The sequence below is a fragment of the Dromaius novaehollandiae genome, chromosome 21 (assembly GCF_036370855.1).
Source record: "Dromaius novaehollandiae isolate bDroNov1 chromosome 21, bDroNov1.hap1, whole genome shotgun sequence".
NCBI classification, from domain to species: Eukaryota; Metazoa; Chordata; class Aves; order Casuariiformes; family Dromaiidae; genus Dromaius; species Dromaius novaehollandiae.
Genome location: NC_088118.1, coordinates 496,132 through 519,477, shown reverse-complemented (window position 1 = coordinate 519,477; position 23,346 = coordinate 496,132). Strand labels below are relative to the sequence as shown.

General features: G+C 49.2%; 1 protein-coding gene across 2 annotated transcripts in view; it reads left to right on the top strand.

Annotated features, from left to right (window-relative positions):
• Positions 1–23,346, top strand: part of LOC135330454 (B-cell CLL/lymphoma 9-like protein) — a 100,146-nt gene that overhangs the window by 2,094 nt on the left and 74,706 nt on the right. For both annotated transcript variants that reach the window (XM_064524113.1, XM_064524111.1), the window contains exon 3: positions 9,119–9,288. The gene's annotated coding sequence lies outside the window, so the exon portion shown is untranslated. The remainder of the gene's footprint in view (positions 1–9,118; positions 9,289–23,346) is intronic.

Here is a 23,346-nt window from a genome sequence, read left to right as displayed (position 1 = left end):
TACAGGTGTGGCTGGTGCCTCGTGTCAGTGTGTCTCCTGCAATGTGAGATGCATGCGATGGTGCTGATGAGTTTGGAGCGAAGAATCGCCTGACTGAAGGCAAGGAGATTGGTCTTTGTTTTCCTCCCTGCTTCTGCATTTGAGTACTGGTGTCACGATGCTCGTAGCAGACTGCAAACATGGCCCTCAAAGGAGGGGATGAGGGAGCACACTACTTTTTGTCAGGTAGCAATTTCACACTCTCCACGTGTGGTAGGACTGCCCCTGCTGGGAACTGGTTTGTGCAGTGGTGATAGAAGAGTCGACACTTGTCTTTTGTGACCAGGCTTTCCGAGGAGCTTGAACTGTCAGCAAAGAGCTAAATTCTTTATCTACATAATTTCTTCATGTTTCTACCTAATTAATCCTCTAAATGTGACTCAAAAGCTAGATCTTATTATAATGGACTAGTGTTTGTCATGCTTATAAACATAGCAGACATACCTAAAGGAAACAGTCTTTTGAATTAATTGGAGTATTTAAAAAGCTGGAAGTGTAGTGTGACTTAGAGCCAGCTTTTTCTTTAAACAGATGATTACCACAATTTTTTTTCAGCTGACAGTGGAGGTCACGTTAAGCATTTTTGTAGGAAACATTTGTAGGAAGCATCTGGGAACGTTAGCATAAAACCATTGCTGTAACGAAGAAGCAAAGCTGCAGTGAGATGCAGCTAGGCTGTGTGTAGCTTCTTGGTAATGAGGGGACATGACATCTGCCCTCTTCAGAGGACAGAAAAACCTCCTAGAAGGACGAGGAGTGATGAATGTGGTGCGTCAGAATGGAAGGGTGTGTGTGAGAGTGGTCTTGTGTACACTACATCCTTGTGGAAGAAGGCATACTGTTGTAATGGTCCCAAGCCAAGGGGGAATCTGAATTTCGTCTGAAGGAGGGACAGGGAACTTTTCTGCCAGTTGTTTTTTGATGAATACCTTTGAGAAACAGGAAAGCAGAAACAAGTTTCTCATGTTAAGATCATCTTAATTTCCTAACTTTGCTAAAGTAGAAAACTTTTTTTTTTTTTTTTGGAAAAACCTACATGAATGTATGTAGAGGCACAAGGAGCTGGAACTTAAGTTTTGCGAAACAAAGTAGTGCAGTTGAGGTTTTCTGATGTAGGCTACTTGGAGTCTGGTTCTAGCTCCACCTTCCTCCTCAGTGAGCCATGGTACAGTACAAAGAGCAATGACTCAACAACTCAGCCTTTAGTGCTTTCATTTCTAAGTTCAGTACAAAAACATCAAAAAAAAAAAAAAGGAAAACATAATACAAGCTCAGAAGGATTTGTCCTATCCTAATTTTTTTTTTTTTTTTTTTTTTACGAAGAACCTTTTCTGAAGTATCAAGGAACATGCTGCCTGACAGCGGTAACAAATAGCTATTGGTTTAAAGGCCCCAGGTTTGAGGGTAGGTGCCGTATTGTTCCTCCAAGAGGAACAAGTTACATTTGGCAACCAGCATTTTGTGGGGTGGGCATCCTTTCAGTTGCCTCTAGTGAAACAAGAAGCCTGCATATTATTTTTCATTCATGCCAGGTTTTCAACTGGGAGACAAAAATGTCTGTCAGATGCAGTCCAAGGGATTCTCGCTGGTAAGTCTTCCTAGAGCAGACTATTGACAGGGAATAGAACTCAGCTCTTTTCTCTGGCTCAGCTAGCGTTAAGCAGAAGAAAATAAGCTCCATTTGCAACCCAGTTCTGCTAAGGATTGGAGTCACTGGTGTTCCAATTCACAGCTAGTGCTCCCACTAGCTAGTGCAGTTCTTTGGAAGCTACCTGTGGCAGCACCTGAGAAAATAAGCTTGATCTGGAAACATATGGTACACGTTTCAGAAGCAGGGAGCCAGAAGGTATCATAGACCAAGCAGAGATCTCATGAGTTCTGTGAAAAGATAGAGAGAAAGAAGAAGTTGTGGTAGCTTTGTGGACTGTAATGACTGCTCAGGTACTGGTGCTATAGCCTAAACCTTAATCAGTATTAAGCTGATAGTATCTTGTTGCTGAGCAAAGCAATACTGAGATTAAGGCTCTATGTTTTAATTCAGCCTAGTTTGTTTAATTAGAGAACAATTCTTTGGTGGTCTGGGGGCTAAGCCCCCCTTGTGTGGGTATCTCTGCAAGTATCTTTAAGCATCTAGCACAGTCTCAGAGGCCTAAATGTTCGGCAGCATGTGATGACTGTGTGCTGGCTCGGATGCCTGCTGTGCTCACAAGCAATACTGCTTGGGAGCCTTGTGCTTGAGCTTGTTCCCCAGCTTGGGAGAAGCGCCCAGTGATATCCTGCAGCAGCTCCTCAGTTCTGAGGAGCAGCCAATACGCTTTTCCTCAAGGTGCACAGAGAACGTTTCCTCCACATGTGAAAAGGAGCAGAATTGTGCCTGGACAGAGTGCAGTGCCCTTCTGTCACTTTCCCTTCCAAACGGAGAAAAGGCTGCTCTTTAGAGAAAGCAAATGGAGGTGTCCACATTGCTCATGGGGATGGATGGGACACAGCAGCTCAGTTATCCCTTTACTTAAATATAGGTACAACACGATAAGGCCTCTGTTCTGGGCAGAGTCATCTTTATCGGGTGTTCAGCTCACCCCTCTCCACATGGCTCTCATTGATTTTACCATACACACAAGATGTACTTCCCTCTTGCTATGGGAACCTTGTAAAGTCTGTCTTGCTCTGCAGTTTGCACTGGTCAGAGCAGGGCTCCTTGCCTTCCACAACGTACCTGGTTCGCTCGTGCTTTGGCACACCAAGTTGAGAGCCTCTTTGGGCAGAGCCTGTGCTTCCTCACGAAACTTTGTGCGTCCTTCTGGGGTTAGTTTCCACAGCCGTAACTTGCGGTTTCCCTCACCACACACAAAACGAGTGGTTTTTTCAAAGCTGCTGCTGAAGCACAGGTTGTGTCGGATAGTGTTTTTCCAGCTATCTGGGGCTGTTTGAAAAAAGGGGAAGTGCTGCCTGCAGAGAGAAAAGATTTGTACTGAGCTGGAGCACAGTGAACTTGGAGGCTGCAATAAGTAACGGGATGCACTGTATCTGAGAGAGAGAAGAAAGAAAGGTTCCTCCCTGATCCCTATGGTTGTAGGCTGTCTGGAGCAGTTGAGCAGAGCAGCACTTCATTTTTCTAAGGACAGTGAGACAGAGGTAAAATTCCAGTCTCACTCCCTGCATGTTTACAGTCTGTACATATTTCCTAGTAAGAATAGAGGGGAAGCAGTTTTCTCAGTGGCGTCTTGAGCCAAAGGCAGAGCTGAGAACAGAACAGACGTCCTGGCTGCCATATCCCTGCTCCTCAGTGAAAGGTAAGATGCTTTTGTACCCCGCGTCCTCTCGCTTCCCACAGTCCCACACTAAGAGTTGGGAGAACAGTGGGTACCGTGTGAATTGGTAGATCTGCTGTACAGTCAGACTGCCATCTGCACTGCTGCACAGGGCCAGGGTGATGAGAATGCAGTAATTAAGGGGGGGGCGCGGCCAGCCTCCCTTGATTTTGTTGCTCGCCTGCCTGGTGCTTTTGGGCTTCTTGGTCTGAGGTCTGGAGACTTTTGCTTTCCGAAGCACTGGCATCGCCTTGAGTTTGGGAGTTTCCAGCTTTTTCTGAGGAAAAGGAATGTCCACACAGGAGGTATCTTCATCCTCAAGCTGGGAAGAGGAAGAGCAAAAGGGAAGGGGTTGTATTAGCCCTTCGTGGAATGAGGGATAGGGAGAAGCTGCTGTGTTTGGGGAGGGTGGGTGTGGTGGACTGTGTCTGATGATTTGGGCAGATTTCAGTCCTTTTGTTAGTGGAGGTACAGCGCTTTCCCAAATGAATTTGTTTCTGATAGCCTCAGCCAAGAGGCCTAGTCGTGAGTCGGCAACTAAAAAGTAACCTACCACGCTAGGCCTAAATTAAAGAACCTCACTGTGCTATTACTGTGCTGTCCTTGTTCTTCTGATTAGGAAAATTCCGGCCTCGGTTCCAGCGCTTTGTACCCTCAGCCTGTTCATCGGACAGTTGTGTGCATTGACTGACCCCTGCTATAACGGGAGGCAGCTGCTCACAGAACAGCTGAGCAAGGGTCAGCTCAGGTTTCTTGCAGGATCGGTGAGCTCCTATGGAACCCAGGACTTGCCAAGCAGTTCCCTTTTATACCTGGTCAGCCTCGCCGGAGGATGATAGCACATCCTCCTCGGAAGAGTCCGGGTTAGAGTAGTCCAAGGATGTGTTTGTAGAGGAAGCTTCGGTAGCAGCAGTGGCTGAAGAGGGCGCTGGACTGTGAGATCCTGCCGAGTCTATGCCGGGGTTTCCTGTGATGGGGCAGGCCAGGCTGGGGTTTACCCACATCCACAGATGAGGCTGCACATCAGGTTCTAAGGAGAAGAAAGCATGTCACTCCACTGCTGCTAGCTGAGGACCATTGCAATAGACAGGACCCTGCTGTCTGGCAACAGGCTGGGGAAACTAATGGGATGCAGATCCAGAGTCAGGGGTCCCTAACTTGCCTTCTCATCCCTCTAAACAGCATTTTATTTCCTGTTTTGCTTACAGTGTGCGTATCTGAGTGTTCTCACACCACCATGTCCAGCGTGAACAACTGTGCTCAGCTCTGACATTTTACCCTCTCTTTTCTCTGTAGTGAGATGAGTCAGAAGTGTGTCAATTACTCCGTTTAGTCATCTCCCAAGCTTTTCTACTGAAAAGGTAGTATTTGGAGGGAAGCGTGTCTACAGGTACAACTGTGCAATTATTATATGGTTGCCCTAGAAAGAGGGGTGAACTTGAAGCTTAGAAAAATTGCAGTCTGGACACAGACTCTCTGGCTAGCTAAAGAAAAGCCCTTTTCCCGTAACATACCCTAAATCACCCCTGGCCTCTGTAGGTAATACCAGGCCCCAAACTCACCGTTAGCCTCAGGTGGTTGCCCAGGGAGTGAGTGCCTGTGTGCCGGGTGGTGAGCTTGCCACTTCAGCATGCGATGGCTCAGCTTTTCATCAGTAGCTGGTGGACAGTGGGAGTCCAGAGACAATGTGATGAGTTAGGGGCGTTTAGATACTCTTGCCCCCTCCCCGCCCCCCCCAAGAGGGGCATTTAGATCCTCTTTTTTTTTTTTTTCTTTTTTTCCCCCAAGGTGTGCTGTGCAGAATTTGGATTGGGAAATTATTCATTTTGGCTTAATGAGTGACCAGGGTGTGGGCTGCACACGCCAAAATTTCTGTCCTTTGTTTGGACCTCAGCAGAGGGGGCCTTAAATACGGGCATAAAGGCTAGACTCCTGGACTGCAGCTGAAGGGAAGAGTCTGGGCTGTTACGAGACGTGCTGTTCTGAGCGTGCACAGGGGAAGATACAGGTGCTGCAGGTCAGGCAGTACTGTAGCTCTCGGACTGCTTGGGATTGTTAGCATGTCTTTTCATCACCAGAGTGATTTGAAATTGAAATGGCTAAAGCAGAAAGCCATAGGAGTAACCACTGAGAAGACTTAGGAAAAAAATCATTTTCATGTTCTGCCATTGAATTAAACACTCTTTCAAGGTATAAGACTTGTTTCACTATCAGCTCCAGCCCCAGTCAGTATTGCCAGGTTATTCTACACCAGCACTTCTGCAACTCTTTCTAGAAGTTGTTCCAGAAAATTAATCTCATATAAATCTGTATTTTTGTCTCAATCGCATTTTCTGTAAGCTGCATACCTTATACAAAATTACAAAAAAGAAATTTCTTGTTTGATTTGATTGCATGTAAACATATAGTGAAATAAAATGGGGTTTTCATTATATTCTAGACTAGGATTTCCTGAATATTAGATTTTATATTTTTCACCTGAGTTTTGGAGACAGCAATGTTTTTAAAAGAAAGCCAAGTTAATCAATCCCTCTGAGGCCCTTACCTTGGAGAAACCATTCAGTAGTGGTGGTGAGTTTGAACTCTTCTGCCATATCCCAGTCTTCAAGACCATTTTTTAAATGCAGATTTTCCCAAAATGACTTGTTTTGAAAGCTCAAGTACATTTTCCTTGTAATTGCAAAGTAACTTCCAGATGCTGAACACAATGAGATTTGTGAGGGTGACACAGAATCCTACCAGCTTGAAGTGCTCTGTATGCCTCGTGCCTTGATTTCATATTTTTTTAAAAAGGATATAACCCAGCTGAGTGAGGGCTGGCCTCTGTTTCACACATGTAATACCTATTAAAGATCCTTGCAGTGACTTAATGATCAGTACTGATGGAGCAGGCAAGGTGATCGAGAGTAGAATAGGTGTCATCTTCTAGGCTTTGTTTTCTCTTCATTTAATGTAAAGTCTTGTTAAATGACCCATTCCATTCCTGTGTGATTAGACCTAACTTTTTTTTCCCCTCTCCCTCTGTTTCTGGTTAAATCACTGTATTATCTAGGATCTTCAGTGGACTGCCATCACTCTGTATGGATGGTGTGTGCAACGTACGTTTATTTTTTAAATCTGTGTCTGCACAATGCAGTGTAAAGGTGCACCGTGCCAGCTGTTTAGAGGCAGCAGTGTTTAAGACGGGAAGCTGCTTTAGATCCACCTAGCCGAAGTACAGAAGAGGTAATGCAATTGGGGAAATGGAGCCAGATTAAGCAGGCACTTGGAGTGCTTTTATAGTGGGTCTCCTCCAAACTTTTTGTGCAGCTTGAGGACACAATCTAAATTCTACTCATTCCTAAATTGCTTTTGTTTCTTCAGCTAGGAGTTCACACACAGCCCCTGCCTAACCTTTCCCAGGTATTACGAAGGAAACTGTGGCTTATGTCATCCGTCTTATCGACATCCTGTTCACCCACTCATCCTAAGTCCACAGCTGAGGGGGTGTGGGAGATAAGTGGTGATAGAGGAAATCAGTAACTACAGGGAAATATCCAAACCTTGGCTTAGTACCAGCAGGAAAGGAGATTTCAGGTGTGTTACGTATGTTGCCCGTTTTGTAGAAACATACTGGGCGTGCTCATAGCTGTATAGTATGAGTTGCTGCCAGTCTGCAGCAGGGTGACAGAAAGAGGCTGGCTTTTGCAATTGATGAAAAAGATTATGCCATAGTGTTGGCATAAGAACGTTGGGAAATTCTCAGTTTAAAAATGAATTTGGTGAATCTTACACCACAGGCTTGGCTTCAAGTTGATTTTTTGCTTGGTCATGAAAGAAAAAACAGTAAGCTACTTTTCTCAGCTGCAGGTTTGCACTATAGTGCTTTGGGCCAAATGTTCCTGCACGGTTTACTGTCACTATTCTCCTCCTCTGAGTTTTTGCATCTTTCGAGATGAGCTGTCGAGCAGTGAGTCAAACACAAAACCAAACTTTTCCTGAAAAGGTAACCAGTAAAGGGCAGAGAAGGATCTTCCACACTTGTTTTTGCCTCTTTGCCTGCAAGTTTGTACTGTATTAAGTTTTGCTTCATTTTTATTAGGCATTTGATAAGTACCAAGCCAGTGTGGCTTGGCTTCTGCTAAATGCAGAAGGATGCAGCCAGACAGCGTTTTGCACCCTTCCCGGAGGAAGCTCAGTCTTTACCAGAGATGCACTCTCTGTCAGGTTCTTGAGGTGTAAGCAGGATGTGGTTGGTTGGATGGTTTCTTCAAATAAGTTTGAAAGAGCCAAAACTAAAATCCTTTTTCCCTGCCTGGAATTGGAGTCTGACATTTGGCTTGGGGTATGTAGCAAACAATTCAACTACTACGGTGTAATAATTTACCACAAATCACTTGATCTGCTCTGAGTACCACAACATTGTTTTCCCCTTCTGTTTGAATTTAAGCTCTTACACAGCACAAATTAATATGCATCATCCGAGGCCTAGTAATTCATTAAGCTCATAATTATCTGTATGCACCCTCAATTAATGCCTCACCTACCCCTATAACCTTTGCTACTTCTACAGTAAGCTGGTGTAAGAGTGCTAGACTGGATGCAGCTGCATTAATAATCTTAGAACAGCATAAGCATTTGTGGAGGGGGTGGTCCTGAGACAGCTAGACCTTGCATGGATAAAGTATCTTGACCTGCTTTGTTCTTCAGCCAGGCATGACTTTCTAAAAGCCAGCAGGGCGCTGTATGAGGTGCTAATGTGAAGAACAAGGCAGAAGAATACTTTGAGGAGAGGTTTGTCCGTGGAAAGTGCTGTAAGCAGTTCTGTGTACTGCTTTCCAAGAGTCACCCCCACATCTAGCCGAGCTGCAAGAAGAGGCTGATTGGGAGAGTGTAGCTTGGCCACAAGAGGCTGTATGAGCTGATACTTCATGTGTCCCCGGTGAGGCTGTGAGTTCACCTGCAGCTCGTTCAGAAGCAGTTCCTCCTGGGCCGGGTGGGGGCTGGCCGATGGAAGGGTGGTGCAGAGTAATAAAGGAGGTGAGAAACAGCCCCGGCTCTTCCTAGAGTTCCTAGCAGCAACTGGCTGCAGCTGATGAGAGTTCCCTTCCTCCCATCTTCCACAGGGTTTCAGTGCCCTCAGGGAAGGGTGGCTGCTCTGTGAAACTGGTAAGTAACGCTGGGGAAGAGGAGATGCATAGGCAGAAGCCCTGAGCAGCTCTACTTGGACCCTGACAAAAAAAGATATGAAAAGGGCTTGTTAAAGCTTCCAGCCTCTGCTGTAGGGACGAAAAGCATCCCCCCTTGTGATAATGTGTACTTCTTACTGGTAGATGTTTAAGACACTTCCATAGTACAAACAGAGTGAGTAAAGCATAGAAATGAAACCTATAGCCCAGTCTATGCAAAGAAACTAGCAGGACTGGGAACGGAAGTGTTATATTTCCATCCCAGAACCTAAGGATGTTTTACATCAACTGTTTATCAGTTGCAACCACAGACCTTTCCCTTAAGTCTAAGAAAAGGCTAATAAGCCTTATTTTGCTTTTGGCCATTTTAGATTCTGAATCCTTTCAGTTTGTAAACTGTGTATTCTGGGTCAAAGTTTACAATTCCTGAGCTCCATCTCTCTAGCCCTGCTTTCCCAGGGTGGGATGGATCTTGATGAGATCAATAGAGTGAAGCTGTGGCAAGTGAGGTCTAGGAGTGCTGAATTGTTATCCCCTATTGTTTAACTAGAACCTCGTGCCTCCTTGCTAAAGTCATCTCTTTTTCTGGTCACCTTCTAGCTCCAGTCTCAGAAGCAGAAGAGAACCTGCTGAACCGCCAGAGAATGTGCAGAAGGTCAAAGTAGCCAGCATCTGCATCACGAACAAAGCTGCGACTGCTGTAGAGAGGCGACAAGCCGGAGGTGTCTCAGCTCAGCATACTTGGATTCTTCAAAGCCAGCTTTTCTCAGGTCAGTCCTATCTGCACAGAAGCCAACTGATGGGATGAAAACCGGTCTGACCAGCTCCCACCACACTTCTGTAACCCCGAGAACTCCAGGGAGGCTTTTTGAGGTTGCAGGTTGGGTTTGGGGGCAGGTGTAGTTCTCCTTGCTTTGCCCTCTGCAAGCAACAGGGACTTTTATGTTTTTTAGGTAACTGCATGTTATTGCTAATGTTTCCAGCAAATGAAGTATGGTGCATGCAGGAGAAACAGGCAGTAGTAATTGCTGTGTCTGAATATGTCATGCATAGTGGATTCTAGTGGGACAGATACAAAGTAGGATCCAAGTTGGGCTGTATTTCCACCAGTATCGAGGGAAGGGGTGTACCAGGCATTCTCTCGCTGTGAACCTTAGGGGATGATGTGTGACTAAGTAGTGTGAATCTTGCTGAGGTTCGGGGTGCAAGGGAACTAGACTCATATCTTAGCACCCTAGGTGTAACTCTTCCTCCCTCTTTTTGCATCCCTGAGATTCTTGGTATTGCTCTGAAAGGAGTGCAGTAATTCCTGAGTTAGAGGCGCTGCTTTTAACTGTCAAATAGGTGTCTGTGGTGCTTATGGCTAAGTTCAAGCTAAGAATGATGTAGGTGTGTTTCCTTTGATCCCAGAGTCGGAGAAGTGTAGTTTATAATCTGCGCTGGCTGTCCTCCTCCTCACACTCAAGTCTGCATACGGCAGAGCGTAACACAGTTAAGGCAAGGTGTCTGCAAATGCACCTGAATCTATCCAGATCTAAATTTGCTGCAGTCCCTTCCCCAGAGAACTCAGAGTCTCAGGAGCAGATAGAGATCCTAAGAAACTATTGCCATCAACAGGTCGTTGATCTTTTAGCATGGGAGCCCTTTACAAAAGCTGGAGTCTGTGACCTTTCTGGGCCCATTTCCCATCTCCTGGTGTTTTTAAAATTAAGACTTCTTGTTTGCAAATCAAGAGAAAAGACATTTGTGATTCTAGACCGTGACTGTGAGTGTGCTCAGTTGCTTCTCAGGGTGTCTGACTCCTGCGTGTGCACATAAGGTGGAGGCAGACGTCTTAAACCACTCGTGTGTGTGTGTGTGCGCATGTGTGTGCAAACATGCTGTGTGAGGTCTTCTAGGAAAGCCAGAGAAACTAGAACTGCGCTTGTTTCTAAAAGATGTATCCAAGCTCACTCTCTCCTTCAAACATGGGGGAGCTCTATAAGTTAGCTTCCAACCCAGTGTTGTCATTCAGGTCTGACCTCTGAGTTTCTGGTTAGTCATTTAGATGCTGTGTGGCTATCATGGAAGCCATAGAGGCAGAGGCGTCATTTGAGGATCAAGGACCATCTTTAGTAATGTGACAGAAAATTTAGATTTGACTCAGTGTTCAGGGGCAGAGATGCTCCTACTTTATTAAAAAAAAAAAAAAAAAAAAAAGACTTTGGGGGGAATGTTGCAGCTGCAGTTATAAATGATAATGCCAAAGCCAAGAATTCACAGATGTGCAGATCAGCATGGCAGGTCTGCATCTTACAGGAGGGTGTAATCTGCTGGGTATTTACAAATCCAAGCAGCTGCAATAAAAAATGAGTTCAGGGCAGCTCTGGAGCTGCAGGGAGCTAGCAATCTGAAGGGAAGCACACTTGTGGCTTGAGATGTTATGTTGGGAACAACCAGGGTTCCTCATTTTCTCTCAGGGTCGGCTCTGGTCAGTTGCCCTTCGACTAGCCCCGGCCCAGCTCAGCTTTGGAAGGGCTGGTGATGGTGGTTTGAGCTGCAGAGTGCTGATTCTGCTATAATTCCCCAGATCTTCTAGCTCCTGGGGGATGACTCTTGTATTCCATGGTCCCTAAGAGCTTCGGATGTGCGTAGAGTAACGTCCTGCTTGTCTGCGGTGGTGCGACTGTATCGCCTCCTGTCCCGGCATCCCGTGAGGGGTAGGCTTGCCTGTGCGGTGGTGGCTGTATAGAAGCAAACCCAGTGGGGGCCTGGGGCCTGCGGATACAGATAATGCCAGTCAAAAGTGTACTGCATTCCGCAGAATGGTGTCTCTGCTAGAATAGAGATTAATTTCCAATTAATTAGTGTTTTTCCTCGTCTTCCTAGTACAGGGTGTACTGTAGCTGCCTGGCTTGTCCTCACCCGGGGTCGCTCCTGCTGTGTTGGCACTGTCGAGTGGCCCTGTGGCTGATGCTGTGAGCATAACGTAGAAAAAGCTCCCGGGATTTGTGTGGGCCTAGGTAAGAACAGTCCTTTCTCCTGAAGAGAGGGAAAGGAGGAGTGCAGGTGGGCAGAGGGAAAGGAAATACAAGGCAGAGAGAAGACCGAGACACTTCAGAGACTTTAATTCCATGAGCAGTGGACCTGGGACTGCGTCAGGGTTCTTGGTTAAACCTGTCGATGCCTGGGTGTGTCTCCGTGTGTAACGCAGGTAGATGCTGCTCCTGTCATAACCTATTTGTAGCCTCCTCGTGACTTTAGGACAAGGTAGAAGTACTTGATGATTATTAGCCATGTTCAACGAATTCAAAGGACTTGTTAAAACCCCAAACCTCTCTGAGAGCTGGGGGTGAAACCCAGCACCTATTTCTGCCCAGTGAGCCATGTGGGTAGGGGCCCTGTCTGTAACCGAAGGTGCTGACGTGTGTCTGTGTGACCCGAGGACTGCCCTGCTGGCCAGCAGCAGTTCCTTGGTGGGGAGCACCAGCGCGCGCAGGCAGGTAGGGCAGCGTGTAAGCGTGGAGGGGAGGGAGGGAGGGAGACACACCTGCAGCGTTTCTGAGATGCAGGCAGCTGCCAGTCCATTGCACTGCTCAGCTGCTAGTTGTGCTCCCTGTGTGTCCTGACTTTGAGTGCTCTCAGAACAGAGAAACTGTTTTTCTGGAGGGGGAAGGGCAAACTTTTACCCCCCACATGCTTAAATTCTGTGAAGTTGTAGCAAGAGAGCTGCACTCAGATCTCTGCCCCTCCTCCGAGATTTTTCAAACCACTTCAAAGTCGAGTTGGCGGATGATTCAAACGAGTGGTTCTGCTGGGTTTGCCGCTCACCTTTAGTGCTGCTCCCCCATGGAACAAAGCACGGCATTTCCCTTTGATTTCCGTGCTTGAAAGCAATAGGGGAGAGAGTTTGAAATGTTCTGCAGCTTTTTTCCGTAAATGCGCTCTGATACCTTCCTGAAGTGAGGGTGGATCAGAGGCAGGGCGACTCTGGGGCAGCGGTTTGAGGGAGGAGACCTTAGTCACAGGCAAATTAGCTCGCAGTCGCGGCCGGGCTGGCGCTCGGGAAGTGGCCGGGGCGGCAAATCCGTTCCCGTCCCCGCCGTGGCGCTTCCCGCGGTGGGACTGGCGCGGCAGCCGTGGCCGGGCTGCGGTGCTCCTCAGAGGTGTGTGCGGGGGGCGGGCGGCCGGGGGCTGCGCCGGGGGCGCCGCGAGGGGCCGCGGCGGTGCGGGGCGCCAGGGGGCGCTGCCGGCCGCGCCTCGGCGGGCGCCGGCGCCCGGGAGCTGGCGGGGCCGCGGCGGGCGCGGGGCTTGCTGCGCCCCGGGGGCCCCGTCCCGGCGCCGGGCCCGGAGCTCGGCAGCCGCTCGCCCGCGGCAGCACAGCAGGCCGAAGGGCCTCCGGCTCCGGGGCCGGCCGGCGGGAGCGCAGGCGCGAGCCCCAGAGCCGTGAGCAGCCCCGGGAGAGGGATTAGGGACTGCAGCCTCTTGCTGGGTAGCTGCAGGGAGCAGCCCCGGGAGAGGGCTTAGGCACTGCAGCCTCTTGCTGGGTAGCTGCAGGGAGCGAGCAGGGCAGGTGTCAGGCTGACGCCCCAGATGATGCTGTCATCCCAGCCACGCTCGCTGGAGGAAACGCTGCAACCCTTCAGCCAGCTCCCGTGTTCTGCCCTGTTTTTACTTCGCCCGCGCTAAGCGGCATCTCCCAGAAGTTTAGTACAGTTGGTGCTGCCCTTTCCTGAAGGGGAATGACAGACACGGCTTATGTTCATACCCAGGGACGCTAACAGCTGGCATCCCCCGAGTCTGTTATGAGGACAAAGTGATAGTCGTAATACATGGAGAAACTGAATCAGGGAGAATGTGTCAGAATTTGTGACTTTGACCGACTGAGGAATGCGTACAACGGGGTTTCCAGGGCCTAGCCCAGTCTGACTGCCCCTTGCTTCTCCCAGCTCAGCGCTGTCTCTGGGAGGGGCCCGTTCTAGAAACACGCTGGCCTCCATTTTGCATCCTTTTTGCCAAGAAGAGATGTTAAACAGTAGAGCACATGCTGTCAGTGTCGTCTCAGGTGGGAAAAGGAAAGTCAGTGGCTGCGCACACTGCAGCAAATGCCCAAGACGTGCAGTACGTTACTTCTCTCTATAAGGGGCACTTCTTGTCGCAAGTGAAAGGCTGGATGGAGGTGAGGGCGGAGGAGCGGGGCCTGTCGTCGTGATGCAGGTTTATATGCTGCCTTCTGTGGCGTCAGAGCTTGAGACATTTGGAAAGCTTTATGCATAAGAGTGTCACTTGCGAGCAGACAGTGGTGCAGGCCCTCCCACATCGGGTGAGCGCGTTTGTTGCACAGGATGATGCTGATGTAGGGGTCTGGCCACATGCTATAAGATCTTTGGTTCCGTCACGTGGTGCCCTCTGCACCATACCGGGACGTTAGCTCGGGGAGGACCACCTCCTACTTGAATCAACAACCCCACCTTATGCGATGTCCCAGAGAGCTCTTGTCAAAGCGCAGACAGAGCTTCTCTCTGCTCAGCTTTTGACATGACAAGATCACAGCTTGCAGCAGTGCAGCTGCACTGCCAGTGTGTGCAATGTTTATTTGGGAGATCCTGGTCATAGTTGCAGTGCTTGGAAACAGTGGGATGCTCAGTGCAGAGAGCAACAATAAGGAAGGTTTATTAACAAGGTTAATAAATCTGGTCTCTGTTTTTCTCGTGAGACTGACCATGTTTTATAGCCGGTGACACCATCCTGTGTGCTGTAGAGCTGCAGAATCAGGAGGAAATCTCCTCCTGTCTGTTGGTTCAGTGCTACACCAGATGCCTGTTACATGGCTCCATGCTGGACAGCACTGGAAATCTAAACACGTTAATGTGTGTATTTGCCTCTCCTTCCCTGGAGGCAAGAACTGGGGCTAGAATCACATTCGCCTTCTTATAGCAGTATGACCCACATATCCGGGCACAAGCCTTCACACAGGACGTAATTCAGTGTGATGCAGCCTAGCTGCTCTTGCTGGTGAAGAGTCACTGAGATCATGGGGACCCCGTTGTTTCAAGTTTCATCTGAAGAAAAGACCTTCTCTTCCTCCTGCAACTCGAAACAGGGATGTTGTGTCTTTAAGGCACCCCCTTCTCATTCCCCTAATACCTCAAGGCCTCTGAGTGATTCTGGAGGAGAGGATCAGTGCAGGAGTTTAAGGCATCTTTCCCTGCCCTGCTGCACTGCTCACTTACTGCTCCGAAGGCTGTGCTTTGCCATTTCCATGGAAACCATTAGTTGCTAAGCAACTGGAGCATCATCTGTGCTGAGCCCTCGCATCTAATTATCCCATCACAGTGGCTGAGAGGGGCTTGGGGGGGCGAGGGGGGGGGGATTAACTCTTCTACCATGGCAGATCCATTGACAACACTTTAGTAACATTTAAAGGGACACTGTCTCCTTTCTGCAGCATTTATTGACAGTCTGTTGCTCAGGCGATCACTTGGTTTTCTCACGTCATTTTAGTGTGAGGAGAAAGACGGGTTTAAGCAGGCAGCAGAGATGCTGTCTGTGCTCATGGCACTCATGGCACATGCTTGCAGTCCTTTGGTCGTCTTTCTGGCTGAGTTATGCATGATGTGCTTAGCTGTATTTTTGACTGGTGTGGTCCTTGTCCTGTGGCCTCTGTGCCATGCTTCTAGTCCTTCCTATATTTTGTTCTTGTTGTGATCACCCTGAATACTGCCTTTATGTCGCTGTCTCTGTCCCAAGAGCCTCATGTTATATGTGCTCTCTGAAGTGGTGCTAACTCTTAATAACTTAATTCCTCCCGCTGCCTGCTTTTAGGGATGGCCCAAGCCCAGGCCAGACGTGTGCTTCTAGCCTTTGCACAGGGATCAGTGTGCCTTTACGCTGCGTCCCACTAGAAACCAAGTGTCTACCAGGTCAGATCCCGCTACAAAATGCTGTTCAGAATAGATTATGCAAATCTCTACGTTTTTGTTGCCTCTTGTAAGATTTTCTCAACAATGGAATTGGTGGGCAGCTCGCTGTTTTCCGTCTGCCTGCAGACTAAGGCAAACATTACGTAACTTGATATTCGGTTCATATTGCGTTGCAGCCAGGAGGGCTAGAGATTTATTCGTTATGGAGCAGTGAGGGTCTGAGATGCAAAGTAACAGCTGATGAAGAGCTCCTTTCCTGGACCTCTGTGATCGGACAGACTCAGCTGCTCACCTCTGAATTTTGGTAGGCTGGATAAAATAATCAGCCTGAGAGCTGATCCTGGTTTTGAGCTTGCAAATCTAAGAGGGATGTTGTGCAAAACTCAGTGTGTCCCCGTGTTGGTAGACTGCACCTGGCTGAGATTACTGGAGCTGTGAGAAGAGTGGTGCAGCTACCAGTCTGGCTTCCCTTTAGACAAACTGCCTGAGCTTTCTTGTTCACCAGCCTTCCTGGAAGTGTGACCGCACCAAGCTCCAGGCTTGAATAAGCAGCTTCTTGCCCACTCTCGTCTGGCTGGATACTGAAGAATTTCTCAGTTTTTACCTTCTCCTGAGAAAGGGACACTTCCTGATTTACTAAGGTGATTGCTTTTCTAGTGGCTGGATCTGTGAGGACCTGGAGGTTTGGTAGAAAGTCTTCCAACGTTTTTACCATACAGGTCTATGAATCAGGTGCATGGTAATACTAAGCTTCCTAAAAGTGTTTGCAGCACCTTGTGTGAACAGCGTTTGGGGATGGGGCTTCTTCAGCAGGGAAGGGGCCAGTCCTTACATTTTGAAAAGTAAGAGATTCTGAAATAGTCCTCTGATGAATGTTCTTTGTTTTTGTGTCCATCCCTGAATTGTAATCCCTTGCACTGCGGCCAAAGCCTGCGGGCACCATCCAGTCCTGGCAAGATGTCGTGCCAGCGCGTTAGCAGTGCTTTCGCTGCCCTCCCTGGCGCGGCGCCAGGACATGCGGCTCGGAGGAAGCAGTAACTGGGGGCTAGGAGGGGTGGGTCAGCTTGGGAAGGTGGATCAGCTGTCCCCCTCCCTGCTGCCAGGGTAGGTGGACTGTTATTATTAGAGCTCTTGTAATGATCTCGGGGAGGGGCAGGTGGAGGGGAGACATATTTTGTCATGAAAACAGGAAATGTAATTAAAGCCCACATGTTGATTAAGAGCTGGAGGGCGGAGGAATAGATGGATTTCTGCCTGAAGTCTCATCGGTGTTGGGAATTGGGCACTTTGCATAGTGCTAATAGGTTAGGAAGAGTGATTTTGGAGGAGAAGAAAGCATGGAAGATGGGAGTGTTGTGCAGAGGTTCCTGTGGTTTGAAGTGGAGGGTACAGTGTAAAGGAAAAGCTCTGTTTTCCCCAGGTGAGACTGGGAAACAGAAGAGAAGAACAGGATCCACAATCTTTTGCTTTAGGTTCTTTAGTATAAAGTGGTTTTGTCAGCAGTAACAGGAAGATGCTCCAGGCATGATGACCCATGTGTGGAATGGGTCTCCTGGATTTTTGTCGAGCTCCTGGTGCAAGGTGTCCTTGTCTGAACCCCTTGCAGCCCCCCTGCCCTGCTGTCTTGCCTGCCTGGATATGATAGGGGTGAAGAGACTGAACTAGCTGTCTGCATGGAGTTGTCTGCCTCTCTGTCGCCTCTCACCTGCCACTGTGCAGTGCTCTCTCTGCACCTCCCTGCTGCACGCATGGGCATTCTCATTGCTGAGAGTGTCAGACCAGCATGCTTATATCCTCTTGAAAAGAACTAAACCCGAGAACTTTCTGAGCTCCTGCTGCCCCTCTCGGTGATGGGGATCCTCGCCAAGCACAGGTCTGGTGCAGCTCTTTTGAAGGCAGGTAAGGAGATGCTGAAGCTCAGTGCAGATCAGGGCACCTGGAACCTGCTCATCTCCCCTTTTGGAAACGTGTGAGATTGCTAACCAGGTGCAGGCCCCCAGTGGCTTCAGACGCTTGGATAAGGAATTTCTCAGAGGTCAGGAGACAATGTGGTTACAGGCTCTGCTACTCCGACAGGCTGATGAATGTCCGGGGCAGGTAGAATGGAAGAATCTAATAAGTTTGGATCAGGCTCCCTTCCTGCCTAGGACAGACCTGTGGAAATGTGGTGGGAAACGCTCTCTGCTCCGTCTGTACTGGGCAGCTGGCAGGGCTATTTTTGGGGGGGGCTCATTGAGAGAAGTGCAGTTGGAACCAGGGTACAGCGTGTGGAACAAGAGGCGTGAGAGCTGATTCTTTCCGTTGGTGAAGGGCACGTGCATCACCTCTCCCCAGCCCCTGCCTATTCCAGTCTATGTGTATTTAACACTTGAGATCCTCAACTCCTGTAGCTGTGCCTCTATCCTGCAGTCTTTGTTTGGAGAAGGGAGAAGGAGCCGGCTGGTATCCGTGCTGCATGGGAAGCAGCACCTTATGGGAACCAGTGTGAGAAGGAGCAGAGGGCGTGTGAATGTAGGGGAGTCTGTACCTGCTCACAAGAGGGTATTGCAAAATCTGAATGTGCCCATGAGAAAAGAGGATGGAGGCCCGTGTGAGCGTGATGCTATTCAAGGAAGTAGAGGATGACTCTGTGCTTCTTAGCAAAAGTGAGAAGTGTGTGTGTGTGTGTGTGTGTGTGTGTGTGTGGAAATCAGAGGAACCATTCAAAACTGAGTCTGCCATGTGCTGGGGGCTTGTGGGGACCAGGGGAAGCAAACGTGCAAGCCTCTGACTGATGCATGAGGTCCCAGAGTCAGGAAGGGGTAATCTAAAAGCTGCTTGAGCCATGTGCTGCATGTTAATGAGGCAAGCAGTGCTCACAAAAGTACTGCAGCCCAGCTCCTGTCACTGAGCTTTACTACCAGTGTGGCTGATTCGCTGAAAGGAATGAAAGGGCTTGTACTGGCAGAGCATGCCTGATAACTTGAACTTCTGCGACGTGGAGAGCAGAGCAGGCTGAGAGTTTACAGAACAGGCCGAGTAGCGTGGCTCCGTGCTCTGTCTGAAAGCTACGTAAAATGCTCCCTTTGCACCTGCAGGTTTCTCAGTGCAAACAGAAACAGCAGTCTTCTATTCGAGGGCTCACAGTCCCGCTATGACTGGAGGAGGAAAGGTGGGGATAGGCTGATGTTAATCCCTGTTGGACCAGCACTACCAGTGTCACTGGGGTTAACAGTGTTTCCATACCCTCTGAGAGGAGGGTGCAGCATGAGACAGAATAGAGCAGACCAATGCAAGATTTGAGCAGGAGCGTTACAGCTCCCATCCAGAGAGCGTGACAGGCTTCGTTTGTAAGACTGTCCTTGTCTATGCCTGGTGGGTGGACGCTGTAGTGGAGTGGAACGCTGTGACTGCTGGCACATAGAGCCGTTGCACAGTGGTTTGGGACGCTGGATGAAGAAGAAATTGAAGTGAAGGAGGGAAGTTTACCTGAGCTGGAATTTGGCCAGGACACGGAATCTGACAGCCTGACTTCCGGAAAATGTCAAGGCATTTGTAGTGGCTTGTTTGAAATATGGTGCTGGAGGCATTACGGTTCCTCCTGCGCAGCTGGTTCGGTGAGAGGTTTCCTCGCTATGGAGTGGCCAGCAGTGTTGGTAGCACCTGCGTGGGCTCCTTTCCGTGGCCTGACCAAGACCGAAGGTACTTGCCTTGTGACCTCTGGCAAACTCGTGGCTCTGCAGGGCTAGCCGCGGGCAGGCGGTGCTCACAGGGGAATTTGCCAGTGGTGCGTTCACTCCACTTCAGCTACAGAACTGATGGGATGATGATTTTCATCAGTACAAATATTCACTAGCCTACCCGTGTGGGGATGAATGTTATTTCCTGTTTTCCAGAGGGTAGTGGATTGCTCCAGGAGCTCTCTGATCTGGAAGGAGAGCTCAATAATGTCATGCCTTGTCCACTAGATTGTACTGCATCTTTGCTCTTCCTTTTCATTATGCGCTTTCTCTTTTGCTTTTCTTTTAATTTCCTTTTGGCATCTCGGGCTTAGAGCATTTCTAAGAAGTGAAGTTAGGAGAGTAGCAGCTGAGGAATCTTGCCAAATGCTCTACATTGGTTGACAGCTCTTTGCAAAACCAGATGGTTACTAATTAAAGGGAGTCAAGTGAGGAGGCTGCACTGGCCTTTCTATTTTTCTTCTTCTGAAGGAAAGATTTCCTGACCTTGGAGGAACATCGTCTTCCACGGTTTGCAGGAACATCCTCTTCTAGCGCCTGTAGTCTGTGATGATCCCGCTGTCTGCTGCGTAGTCTGAGGACGAATCTGTCCTGCCCCGAGTGCAGGATCATTCTGAAGGAGTAGGCTCAGACGGTTTGCTGTAAGCCCTAAGTAGCTGCCATGGGAGGTGGGAAGGAAATGCAGTTGTAAAAACAGAACAAAAAGAGAGGAATTTGAAACACTGGGAAGCGCCCTTGTCCCTCGGAAGATCTGGGAGCTTCCCCCGAAGCCTCCTATTGTCTGTGGAGACAAGACTGTCACTGTAGCGCTGCCCTTCAGCTGAGCCTTGTCACGCTTGGGAAACTTGCTGTTCCTCGGTGTGCTTCACCTTTCGCGAAGGGGAGCGCTTTAAACACCGCCGCTCTCAGGCCGTCTGTGTGCGGGTGGACTGCTCCGCGTGGCTTTTCTCATGGTGCTGGGAGCTGGAATGTTGGGAAGAGGAAAGGCGAGCACAGTGTGTTTCTCTCTTTACTTTCAAGAACATTTGGTTTCTAGAGCCAATCTTAGCAGATGCACTGTCAACGCTTAACAGTCCAACCTCATGTGGAAGAGCTGCGTATGGGGAGAAATGTATTGGCAGTAACAAACACCTCCCACTCAAATTCACATCCAAAAAATGCGAAGCAGCTTTGCCTCAATTAACTTCCAGAACTGTCATCCTCCATGGGCTCCCTTTGCTGAAATCTTGCTCATTCCTCCTGCTGGCATTGTTGCCAAATGATGAGACTTTAGGGACTTGAATGAGCTTCCACACGGGATTGCTGGTAGAAATATACTTTGATAATCTACCCCCGTCATTCTGCTGCTAGGTAGTGCTATTGGGAGCAAAATACTCTCTCTCCTATGTCAGCCGCATGGTTCCAGATTGTTTTGCTCTGTTGCTGTGAGGTATTGTCATTTCTCTGCCAAACTGTCTAGCCTGGTTTAGCAGGCACTTTGTTCCCTGCAGAACTTCAGCAGGCACTGGGCAACTTTTTACTTCTGTTGACCAGTTACCTCCATAGTCTTGGAGCATTTTGCAACCTGGGCAAATTACGTAGACAACCCTGAGGCCAACACAGCTGCCTCTGACTGAGGAGCACAACAGCTGCTGGGAGGTCACCATAGCAATGTAGGCACGGTACGGAAAGTGCAGAATACCTTTGCTTTGGTTCACAGTTAAAGCGCTCTGTTTCTGAGGGCTGCGCTTACTGCTTTCCTGGCTTCCTCTGGTGTTCTCTTCTGGTGGTTGAGCAGAAAGAGCAAGTCTCTCGCAGTTTCCTCCTTGCTTTCTGCAGGCTTATGCTCCCTTTTGTAGGTATAGCTGCTGACTAGAACCGGGGACATATGGTCAGAGTGGACGGGGCACTCTGCCAGCCCCAGAAATACCTGGTGATCGCATCAGGCTGGCCCTAGGGTGCTTGCCCAGCTTCTCCTGCTTTTCTGGCGGGTTTTCTGTTTGTTACACAGACCAGGTGCTGAGGGTCTTGACGGAGAGGGCCTGGTTTGTGTGGTTGTACGCTCCATGAGAGCAGGGGCTCTGCCTGCTGCTGTGGGAAAGATGTGGGATGGACAGCTGTTCCCAAGGGAATACCACTATGCTTGCACATTGGAAGATGCTTCTATGTGTATGTGCCCATGTACTACTCACGGTGCAATCAGCAAATCCTTCCTCTATCCTACCCTTCTGGAGGGATGAAGAAGAGAGCTTCAGAGCCAATCTTAGCCCTGCTGTAGGCAGTCCTGTGTCTGTTGTGCTGTTCAGTCCATTTTCTTTCTGCCTTCCCTGCACCCTCTGGAGACACAAGTGCTCCTTGCTGCTTTCATGTCAGGCTTTCAGAGACTCTTAGACAGGACTGGCTCTACAGGTTGAGAAAGGTCAAAATAGAGATCTCAAAGCCAGCTCTCCTTCTGAAGTGAGCGGTGGTGTTGAGTGCCTGAATCGAGGGGTTCTGTGCCAAATGCAGTCCAGCCCCCCTAGAGATCAGTTTTCTGGTTCCAATTGGATTTTGTGTGTTTCTACTACTTTAGAACAAGCCCGGGAAGATTTTAGTGCCGTCTAGCCCGGACGGAGCTGATCTGGCTTCCAATTTAATGTCAAATTCAAAGCATTTGGCCCTTGGCTGCCATGGACGATGATGGCAAATTGGCTAGCTATCGCTAATGTGGCAAGAGGAGAAAAGCTGCTTCCTTTTCTCTTTATTTCTGGAGAAACTTGAGCTCCAGTTATGGATGACCTTTGTCTCTGGTTACACGTTGTATTTTGGGGCTAGTGCACTGCACAGACAGGGCTCCGTGCTACCCGGGACATCCTAGGGACTGATAGGGCCGTCCCTCCTGCCGTTCCCCAAACTAGGCCAGCACGCAGCTTTCCCTGCCAGGACGTTGCTGCCAGGAAAATGATGGGAGATTTCTGCAGGAGCTGCTCAGACTACTTGTGGCTGCTCATAGGGCAGGAGCTGCAGAGCAAATGTGGACAGACGAGGTTGCTTTATTCAGAGAGGGCTCGTGTTGTGGTGTGCTCCGTGCTGATTTGGGGTCTGTTCTGAACGGGAAGGCGCTGTCCTTTTGTGTCCCTGACAGCGCAGCACAAATCCATGTCCGCGTGGTGCTGCTGAAGCATCCATCTCCCTGTCATGAAATATTCATGCCCATCTCCGAACGGGCTCCAGCACAGCCAATCTACATGTCTGTCCCCTCCCCTGCCCCCTGTGTCCCCCACACGCACGCAGACAGTGTGCTGCAGCGAGGGCAGCTGTAGGCTCTGCTGTGAGGTCAAACCAGATTCAGGCAGCTGATCTCTGTGTCTTTGAGGAAATAAAACAGAAAGAGCAGAAAAGAAGTAGCAAAACCCCAGGAGGTGCTTTTGAGGCTTAACCCTTTCCAGGCAAAGAAGCACCAACAGAAACAGAGTGCAACAAGCCGTCTAAGTGGCGAAGGGAGAACCAGTTGTAGAGGGAAGCAGGGATTGTGTAGTCCTTTCTCAGTCTGGGAAGGCGGTTACCAAACCTGCGAGCCCTGCTGGAGGGCGGGACCTGGAGCACAGGCTCCCCTGTTCTTGGATGTACTGGTTTGATCCATCTCGTGTGAGTTGCTGTGCCTCTCTTGGCGTTGTTGAAAGCTTGCTTGCTTTCACCGCATTTGTTCTGCAAAGTGCGAGTCCTTGCTCGTGTCATGGAGGTGTATTTTCTTTCCCCCGGTGCGGGGAAAGAGTCTAAGTCTTGGGCCTTGTGAGTTACTTCTCTTGGAGTTTTATGGTCAGGACATTTTTGAGCCTCCTCCTCATTTATGGTTAAGATGTCAGGCAGTGAAAATAATATATTGCATCAATTGTAGGGAGACCACTTTAGTCAGAGGAAAGGCTATTGATTTTGTGGCAAAGTTTCTGGGCTAGGAGTGGAGGGAGGGGGAACGGGGGGACACGCTAGACTCCCCGCGTGAATCCTGCTGTGTTGCGGGGACTTCATCGTCGCTAGATAGCTGTGGAGTGCGGTGAGTGGTGGCACGCAGGGCGCCCTGGGCAGGCGCTGCTTAGGAGGGAGAGGGGATTGGATACCTCTCAGGTGTACAGCACAGGTGAGCGGTTGTTTCAGTGGCTTGGTCTGACTGGTGGGCGCAGGTGGCTCGTCCCTCCCTGTTTGTCCCCTTGATAATCCGATTTACATTCCCTTTTCTTCCTTTGGATCC